We start from the raw sequence: 10,988 nt of genomic DNA, 5'->3' as shown, positions 1-10,988 counted from the left end.
TATTGAATGGGTGTGACTGTTTTCCAGTAACATTTTATTTATAAAAACTGGAGGCCATGTGGCTGCCATACTTTCCCAACCTCTGCTCTAGAGCTGATGGCTGTTGGATCTGAGTTTTCAAAAGTGTTACTGAAAGTTCGTCACTCATTCCTGAGGCTGCATCAGAAGAACAAGGAGAAGTGGTTTAAGGAGAAGGAAAGAGAAGTTTATTACTTTCTTGGCAAATGAGGAGGCTGACAGACTCCCATCTCAAAGTATCAGCATCCTGCTTCTGAACAGAAGTGCAGAACTTTTAAAGATTCTGATCAATCCCATCTTTGGCTAAGACAATCTCATGACCTCCTCTCCGATTCATCCCACCTTTGGTTAAGATAATCTTGTGACCTCCACCTGGATCAATCCCATTTTTGGCTAAGATGATCTTGTGGCCTCCACCCAGACAATTCCCTTGAGCCATCTCCTGTGGCACAAAGAACAAAAAACACTCCCCTGCCCCTCCTGACCACTGGCCTGAGGCAGGGATGCAGGTCCTAGTTCTCCAAAAGGAGTGGGGGATGTTTTAAAGAGACACAAAACATTCCTGCCATTCTTTCAAGCAATTTCTTATGTTACAAAAGGATTTAGAAATCAAGATTGTGATGTGAAATATCTCGATTTTAAGATGTTGATTCAAAAAAAATGTTAATGCCATATGATCCAAGGAAAACCATTTCACTGACCCCATTGCAACCAATTTGTATACGTGTGGTAATATTAGAATATGGGCTTTAAGGATATGTAGGATTTGATAACTGAAGAGGAGAAAGAAGGGCTTTCCAAGAAGGAGAAATAGCAGAAGGATGATCAGAGGAAGTAAGGTGTTTGTGATGGGTGGCTTAGGAGTATGGGCACTGGAGCCAGACTGGCTGGGGTGAGACCTCAGCCCTGCTGTCTACTGGCCATGAGACCTTGGACAAATGACCTTACCTACCAGGCTTGGGTTTCCCTATCTCTTCATTATAAGGATTAAATGAGTTATTATTTATAAAAGCATTAAGACAATTTTTGAGACAGAGAAATCATCAAATAGCTATTGAGTTAGTAATAATAAAAATACCTGTTAGTAGGAGATGTGAAGAACAAGCTAGATTGTTATTCTTATTAGGAATAAGTGCCAATTCTGTCCCCTGTGGCACAATTCCTATCCATATCCGTGTTTTGTTATTTGTAATACAGACGGATGTATTCCCCACAGGTGGACAACTTCTGTTTGCTCCAGAGTCAAAATGCTCCTGACTGGTCACTCCCACTGCGTATGCTTCTCTTGGCCTAACGGGGGACCAAGTAAGTATAAAAACAGACACAGAGATACTAGCTGGGGAGGAAGAGGAGAAAAGGAATATCTGAGGAAGTCTGTTATATATTAATTGCATTATAAGTTATCACAGTTCTTACCACAACCCTGTGAAGTAAGTACTACGTTTTCCTTAACCCTTTGAGTCCAGTTGCCTGATGCTGCTAAGTGGCAGTGGCAGAAATTAGAACCAGATCTAGTGTCAATGCTCACATTCTTTCTTATCTATAGCTGGGGTTTCCCAAATGTGTCCTGCAAACTCTGTGGTTTGGGGAAGTGACTATAAGGCCCTTGCCAGGAGAGATCTTGTCTGTCTTCATGTTGACATCACCATCACTGGGTGTCTATTAAAGAAATGCATGAATACATGAATGAATGAGTAAAAGAAGGCACTTAGGGCCTTCTTTCTTGCCCTGTTTTAACCAGAGCAACTCCACTGTCATCTGTTTTAACCTTTCAGATCCTAGACAGGAACGCAAGTGAAAAAAAATGTTTGGAGGCCACTGCAGCACACACCACTGCCTCCCCTATAATGTACATTTCTGACAGAAGCCATTATCTCTTGTGCAGTATTCACACACACAAAAATAACCAAATGACTATGTGTCATTGTTACGTCACTGTAAGAAGATGCCTTCTCTAGACCTAAGATGTTCAGATGTTCTAGCAAGTGTAGACCTACAGGACCATGCTTCAGGAACCCAGAATCCCCAACAGCCCGACAGCTCTTCTAGTTCTTGCACAGGGCTTTTCCCCAGGTCCCCTTCCTGGGGACAGACCCAACCATACCAGAGGGACAAACTCTTTGGAGGAAAATAAGAGTTTTTTTTAACAGACTTTAACATTTGGGATAAGATGTCTATGTGTGTGTCTGAGGCCACTTACAGATGGGGATAGAGCGAGACTGGGAAGAGAAAGATTTAGGGTGGGCAAGGGGCTCCATTTGTATTCTTGCCCCAGGCCCTGTAAATATTAGGACCACCTCACTGGATTCCTTTAACAGAAGATAATACAAGGAGTGGGGGCGGCTTTTCTTCTTTTCACCCAACAGTAGAGGTGACGTAGCACTAAGAGGATTGAGAGTTTTGGTGACCGTGGGGACTGGCACGGTATGAACAAGAGGATGTTAATAATGGAGCAGCAGGATCCCAGGTTTAGAGTGATGGAGCACTGGTGTCCCTAGGACCAGCTCGCCAGGACACAGGCAGATGGCAGAACAAACTTGATCCCTTGGAGATTCAGGGTAATCCTTTTGTTGTTGGAAACAGGGGAAGAGGTGTTCTGAAAAAAGAGCTGACATAAGTAGGCTTGCAGGTGAGGGTTAATTAACATCATGAAATTTATTTCATGATGTTAATGTGACCTCACTGGTCCACACAGGCTGGTGAGTCCTGAGGGTATTCAAATTAGGTTAAAATTCATACTGACATTGTTTGATTAGCACAGCACTGAGAGGTCAGCATCTCTCCCAATCTGAGCAGGCCTCGCTAAAATTCAGCTCTTTTTTCAATAGTTCTCCTTAAGAATGCTTTGTAATTCTTTGGATGAGGTCTTCTAAGAATCTATTGTATTAGGGAGCCCCAAATCTGTAATTTCCTTCTAATGAGGCCTGTTAATTTGATGACAGCATAATCAAATATAAACACCTCCCTTCTTTGGTCTGTAGGGTGCTTCATAATGAGATGGATCCAGGGGGCCAGAGAGTTGCCAGACACATTAAAGAAGCTAGCATCCCTGACTAAGGAAGGACTTATTAATGATTTTAGTCCCGAAGGAAAAGACACACAGAAAATCTTCAGAAAGATAAAGATGGTGATGGTGAAATCAAAGCCACCCAGATGGCCAATAAACAGGCTAATTATGTGGAAGACCCAGAAGCAACTCTGAAGTTTCTTTCCCAGCTGCCCATGGAGGCTGCCAGGTAGCCAGATGCTGGCAGGGCAAACTCACCTTCCACAGGTCATCAGCAAAGTGGTGTTCCACATTAAAGCAAATGATCACCCCCAGTACATTTCTTCATGTAACAAAAGAACATTTTAGGTCTGAAATACTAGAGGACTTATAAACAGCATCTATAGTATTCAATGAATAAGAATTATTATGCTGATTGGTTTTGGTGCTGGAAAGTCATAATTACAGGACACTGTGTCTGTGTGTTTGTGCCTGCCCATAAACGTATCGTCAGTTCAAGGAAAAAAATGGTTCCAGTATCTTGTTAATTTATTGTAATGTAGAGATAAATAGCAAGATTTTGATGAATAATATCATTTCATGTCAACGTTTTCTTTATCATCTTAGAAGTATCAAGCTCAAAGCTCGGCTCAGACCCTGAAATGACACTGTGATTAAAAGCTCCGCTCATTCTCTATGTCTATGCCATCCCCACAGCCTCTGTGACAGCCCCTGTCGGGCATCTGAGGGCAGGTACTACAGGCGCTTCTCACTAGTGGAGTTTGGTGGTTTCATCAATATCGGCAGAGAAGCCAGTCACCCAGATTTAGGATGGAAAACAAGACAGAAGTGTAGAAAAGGGCAATGTGGTGGTTTTATACTTAAAAGTAGTAGACCAATTCAACTATGACCAGGATAATGGAAGTTGTCTTCCAAGGGAGACCTGCCTCAGTTTCTTAGCTATTTTTTCAAATCATACTTAAGATTTTCTTCGTTTTAAACCGAGGAATCTCTATCTTTTGCTGTGCTTTTATTCTTGGTGACTGCTAACTTTTGAGAATTGCATATGAGTGGAAAGACTAGTGTCCTCTAGAAATTCGGGTATTATGAAGGTGTCACTTTTAATTAGATCTGACAGGAAGAAAGAACCATTGTTTTTAGTAACTCTACGTTCAGGGCTTCGTTTAGAAACCTGGAAGACATTCCCAGCTGGCTCTTGTGCCCTTCTGGGCTCACACTTTGTTATGTTGCACTGTCATTTTCTCATATAACTACCAGTGTCCATCACAGTGCTGTGCATTCCCTGAAGGCAGGGCCAGGTAACATGCAGTTGAATTGAAAATTTTCTTATGGCAGAAATATTGGTCTTTTCACCAAATGAAGCTGTTACAACTAGAAATTCACACGCAAACTAATGAAGTTGGACCTCTGCCTTTCACTATCTAAAAAATTAACTCAAAATGGATCAAAAACCTAAAAGTAAAAGCTAAAAATATTAAGAATCTTAGAAGAAAGACTTGGTATAATTTTTGTGACCTTGTATTAGGTAATAGTTTAGATAAATGACACCAAAAGTAAATAGGTAAATTGGACATTATCAAAAATAAAAACTTCTTTACTTCAAAAAACATTATCGAGAAAGTGAAAAGAAAATACAGGTAATGGGAAACATTTTTGCAAATTATACATCTGATAAGGGACTTGTATCTAGAATATATAAAGAACTACAACTCAATAATAATGACAAATAACTCAATTAAAAATAAGTAGAAAACCTAGGAAAAGCTCTTCTGGACATTGGCCCAGGCAAAGAATTCAAGACTAAGACCTCAAAAGCAAATGCAACAGAACCAAAAATAGACTAATGGGACTTAGTTTAACTAAAGAGCTTCTGCACAGCAAAAGAAACAATCAACCAAGCCTATCACCCACAACCGGAGAAGCTGGAAATGGAGGTCCTGGCCTCATGTTTCAGGACAGCTGTCTTTTCCTTTGTTCTCCTTATAATGTCCAGCCAGCTATCCTACTATGCAGGGGCACCAATCTGAATAGCTAATGTTTATTAATATTTACTTTTACTCTATAATATTAGTATTGTTAAGCTAACAATAAGCACACTCCACATGTGGTCACTGTGCTAAGTGCTTCGTATGTATTATCTCTTTTAGACCTTACCATAATGCTGAGCAGCTGATCCTTGAGAGAGTGGTATATTGTTCAACAGCATGGATTCAGAAGCCAGACTGTATGGGTTCAAATATTAGCTCTGCCATTGGCCAACAGTGTGGCCTGTGAAATTTATTTAGTTTCAGTACCTCAGTTTCCTCATCTCTAAATTGGGGTTAATAATAGTACCTACTTCATAAGATTGTTGTGATGGCTAAAAGAATATTGGATATACAGTATTTGGAATAGTACCTGACATGTGGTCTGCTGTTTAAGTGTTAGCTATTATCAAGAATCTCCTTCCTACTTCTGTTTGCAACCTAGAAAACTGAGGTTTAGATTATTAAGTACCTTCCACAAGAAGACACAGCTAAGAGAAGGAGTCAGCAATCAAACACAGGGAATTGATTCCAGAGTCTACATTCGGAACCACTATAGTACCTCGCTATTCCACAAGATTTAGATCCCATGGAATATGTTCTCTGTGAAGCATCCTTTGTCTTCCCCAGATGCATATAAAAATGCTCTTATCTGTACTTCCATAACAACATGATCAACATTTTATTAGAAGTATATAACACTATATTTCTAGTATTTTCCCGTTACCTTTCCCAATGGCTGGTATCTACTAAGTTCTTAATAAATACATGTTGTTTTCCTCAAATCTATTGCTAAATATTTCTTCAGTCCATGCTCTCCTCCCTAACCCCACTACTGTTGCCTTATTAGTTCAGGCGCTCAAAACGTCGTGCTTGAGTGGATATAACAGCACCCTAATTGGACTTTGTGCTGCCATACCCTTCACCATACCCTGTGATGTGAGATAATCTTAGTGAGTCTCTCTCCTGTGCAACCAACAGAATCTGCAGTTTCCCAGCTAAATGTATATACATGTAGCCCAATAATTTTATGATAATTTGGACATCCCTGCCATCTGAAATTTCTTATTAAGTATTATTTGATGAATGTGGAACTATCTCTGCTATTTAAAGCATGGTGATGAAGAGTGTTGATTTGTAAACACCTCTTGGCTGAATGTAAAAATGGTTGACTTAATAGTAATATGCAAAGTTTTTTTTTTTTTTTTTTTTTTTTTTTTTTTTTTTTTTTTTATGGTTACTGTACCAAACAAGCCATCTTAAATTTTCAACTTCCTGAAAAGTTCCATGTGGGTTTGTATATGATCGTGAACATCTTTAAGGAAGATATCTTGGTTCATTTAGGCAGCAATAACAAAATAGCACAGACTGGGTGGCTTATAAACAACAGAAATTTATTCCTCACAATTCTAGAGGCTGGGAGACCCAAGATCAAGTTGCCAGCAGATTCAGTGTGTAGTGAGGCCCTATTTCCTCATTCATAGATAGTGCCTTCTTGCTGTGTCCTCACATGGTAGGAGGCGTGAATGAGCTCCCTGGGCCTTTTATAAAAGGGCACTAATATTATTCATGAGGGTAGAGCTCTCATAATCCATGCATCTCCTAAAAGGCCTCACTTCCTAATACTATATCAACTTGGGGGTTAGTATTTCAATTTATGAATTTTGGGGACACACCAACATTGAGACCGTAACAGAAGGTATCTTCAAAGCTCTTTGAAATTGACAGTCATCCATTCATTAAAATATCACTTGATGCAGAAATTAATAAACTTTCTTTCCTAAATAAATAAATCCATTACAATGCATAGAGATTAAGGATACTTCATTTCTTATTTTTCTTAGCTTGAAACTAGTGGGCTAAATTTTATTAACTACTCAATTACAATCTGGTTTGGGGTGAGGCAGATTCAGAATTTTTTATATTTTTTTTCAGATTTTTATTCTATCTAGTGAGTGGAGTTGTGTCTTATTCAAGACTTGGATTCTGAAATCATAGTGTTTTATTTTTTTATACCTTGATGTCCAATGAGGTTAAGCACCTTTTTATACATTTATTGATCATTGGAATATTTTCTTTTGTGTAGTGCCTATTTATGTCGTTTGTCTATTTGTTCAATTGGTGGTGGTTTATCTTTTTTTTTTTGGTCTGTAGTGGTTGTTCTTATGTTCTGAGCATGAGTCCTTTGTCAGTTATATGTACTGAAAATGTATTTTCTCACTGTGATTTATCTGTTTATTCTCTTAATAGTGTCTTTTGATGCAAGGAAACTCTTAATGTAATGCAATCATTATCAGCAGTTTCCTTCATTATTAGTGCTTTTCTTTCCTGTTCATAAAATATTTGCCAGTAACGGCCCATCAGAATGGCTAAAAAGTGTATACTTTTTCACAATATAAAATGTTAGTAAGGATGTGAAGCAGCAACATGAATGCTCTTGGTGAGGTAAAAATCACTATAACCATTTCAGAAAACATGTTGGTAGCACAAATAAAACTAAACATGCACAATTTCTATGATTCATCAATTCCACTCCTGGTTTATCCAGTGAAATGCATGAATATGTGTATCAAAAGAAGCGCATATAAATTTCTATAGCAGCATTATTTGTACTTGTAAAAAAAAAAAGCCTACCAACAACCTACAATTTCTTCAATAATAATAGAGATACAGAATTATGAGATACTCACACAATGGAATACTACATAGCAATGAAAATGACAAAATTATCATCACATGGTATGACATAAATGACTCTTTCAAGGGTAAAATTGATTGAAAGAAACTAGTCATAAAAAATGCATACCATGTGGTTCCATTTGTACATACTTTAAAAATAGGCAAAATTAGCATGTAAGAAATCAGGATGGTGGTTACCTTTGCACAGAGAGGAAGAAATCCTAGGAGGGTTTCAGAAATGCAGAGAGATTTCTTGATTTGGGTGGCAGCTAAATGAGTGTATTCTTTTTGTGGTGCTTCATCAAACTAAACCATGATTTGTGCACTTTTCTGTATGTGTTATATTTTAATAAAAGAAGTGTATTAAAAATAAAGTTAGCACATAAAACAAAAATCATATTAAATTTCTTTTTGAAAATATCTACTTTTTGTGATGTTTCATCTCCCGTATTCATGGACTCTGTTATTTCTTGGGTACACATGAATGCTTAGTTTTGATTCTAAGGTCACATAAATAGCTTCTTTAGACATTTTCTTCTTCGCATCTTAGATACTAGATGATAGAAATATAGAAGTAGAATGGACCTTTAAAATATTTCCCTATAATCCCCTGATAAGAACCTGAAATAGGCCGGTGAGTTTTCGTAGAAATAGACACAGGAACATGATTGCAAAGGTAGAATTGATAGGAATTGGTAGATGATGAGAGAATGAAGTGGGACAGGTTGCAATTGATTTTTTCTTTCTTTGATCCATTCATTGTCCATTCACCCAAATTTGATAAGAGCAGGAATGCCGAAGATAAGCAGCCACAGAAGTTTCTTGATCCTTGTAGAATGTATGAGTTTCATATTGCTGCTGTAACAAATTACCACAAACTAAGTAGCTTACAGCTACACAAATGTTTATTATCTCACAGTGCTGGAGGTCAGAGTCCAAAATGGGTCTCATTGGACCATAGCACTACATTCCTTTCTGGAGGTACAAGAGGAGAACCCGTTTTCCTGCTTTTTCTATCTTCTAGAGGCTGCTTGCATTCCTTGACATGTGACCCCGTTTCCTTTTCAAAGCCAAAAATGGCTAGTTGAGTCTGACTCATATCATATCTCTTCTGTGCCCCTCTTTCACTTAAAAGGACTCTTTTTATTACATTTGGCCCACCTAGATAATCTAGGATAAAATCCTTACTTTTTAAGGTAAGGTGATTAGCAACTTTAATTCAATTTGCAAACTTGTTCTTGCTATGTAATATAATATATTCACAGGTTCTAGGTATTAACACAAGGCAACTTGGGGAAGAGAGGCGTTATTCTGCCTGCCATACAGAACAATAAAGATAATGTGAACTTGAAGCTCCAGGGGTTACATGTGGCCTGAAAATAAAGCTACAAAGCAGAACAGAGAGAGAGAGATGAAGGGAAACTGAGTTCTGATGATGCCACTGTTTGAAACTCTGAATTCAGTAAAAACTTCAGTGAACTCTACTCCTCAGCTTTTTAGTTATGTGAGGAAATAAAATTCTCTCTTCTTTTTCAAAACCAGTTTGAGTTGGTTTTCTGTCACTTGAAATCAAGCATCCTGACAGATATGGGGCAGGAAAGAAAAGGAAGAGTTCATTGTAAATTTAATTAACAATCCTGAGCTACTGAGAAAAGGGTGAAACTATTATATATGTAGAAGGCAGAGAAGATATGAACTAAGGAGGAGATAAAGTTGACTTCAGACATACCGAGTTTAGGCTTGCATTTGGGTATCCATTGTCCAATAAGCACTCTAATATATAAGCTTGAAATTCAGAGAAGTTGGGATAAAAGAAATAGATTTTGGAATGTTTAATCTTTTTTTAATCTTTAATACAGATGTTTTTATCTAAGGTATTCTTGGTTTGCTAGGTCTTTGGCATCCTACCATCTTTAACAGAGGAGAACATAAAGATACCACAGTCTTGTCCTTAAGAAACTTTCAAAAGTTTCATTTTAAGAGTTAGCTCAGATTTATATCACAATTGAAGGCGTTGTTATTGGCCATAATTGTTGGGAAGAATTTTGAGTGTGATAAAAATTACTTATGCTTATTGTCTCAAAAGAGAAAATAAACTGTTATGACTATTTCTCCTACTCCAACCACATATGTTGGTTGAAATCTCATCAAAACATCCCAGCCTGTAAGAAGGAGGAGCAAGATGTGGTCTCCTAAATGTTGCAAAACAGAAACAGAGAAAATATTCATTAGCTTTCTACAGCCCTGTCCCAAATCCCTAAACCCTTCCTACCTATTTTACTCAAAATTTGCTTTTTTAAAATTTGCCATTTTATAACATAAGATGAGGAAATAAGCATCTTTGAATTCTTGTCTGAAGACATACATTGAATTGAAAAATTCTTATCTTCCACTCAGTTCTTACAATTCCAAGAAAAATATGCAGAAAACCTTTTCACTCATCTAACATTTTAACATACAAGTATGTTTATGCACACTTGTGTGTGTATCTGTGTGTGTGTATATTTGGTGCTTTGTCGTTGACCACATACCTGGGTTCCATAGAGATGGATACCATAGAAGGCAGGAAGATGAATAAGCCAACACTATTAATAGGCAGGTAGATCTCATTTTCAGTAGAAACACATAAAGGAAAATTACCCGTAAGAGAGGAGGTCTTGACCCGTATGTTGATTAATGCAAATCTTTGAAAACTGCCAGCAGCGTATAAACTTGAATTTATCAATAGTGGTAGAAGAAAGAAGGCAGAACCGCAGAAAGACAGGAGCACACAGAGGCTCTTGATGCTTGCAGAAAACAGCATATGAAAAAGCACTATATAAATTCTGTAAATAAATAACCGCACAGATTCATAAATCAATATGACTCACTACTATAGATTATTTTCCAGTGACAAAATGACTTGAATTCTTTTATGGCATAGCAGTTTATAGTGCATATTGGAAGGATAGCAAATATGGATACAATGAAAGACAATATCTGAGTTTATAAATGCTCTAGATTGGCCAATGAAAGGCTAATGCACTCAAAGGGACAGTCAGCAGTGCATGTTTCCAATGTTAACGGGACTGTCTAATTTAAAGACATCATCCGAATTTTTAAAATTTAACAGAGAATCCGTATTAATTAACAAAAGATGTATCATATCAATTAATGCTACCATATTAATTAAAGAAAAAGAGAGCTATAGACTACAGGCACCTCCCAGAACTGTTAAGGATTTGGTCCAGATTTTCACTCTGAAGGCAGTTTGCTGAATT

The sequence above is a fragment of the Lemur catta genome, chromosome 3 (genome assembly GCF_020740605.2).
Source record: "Lemur catta isolate mLemCat1 chromosome 3, mLemCat1.pri, whole genome shotgun sequence".
NCBI classification, from domain to species: domain Eukaryota; kingdom Metazoa; phylum Chordata; class Mammalia; order Primates; family Lemuridae; genus Lemur; species Lemur catta.
Note: the sequence above shows the minus strand (reverse complement) of the source record.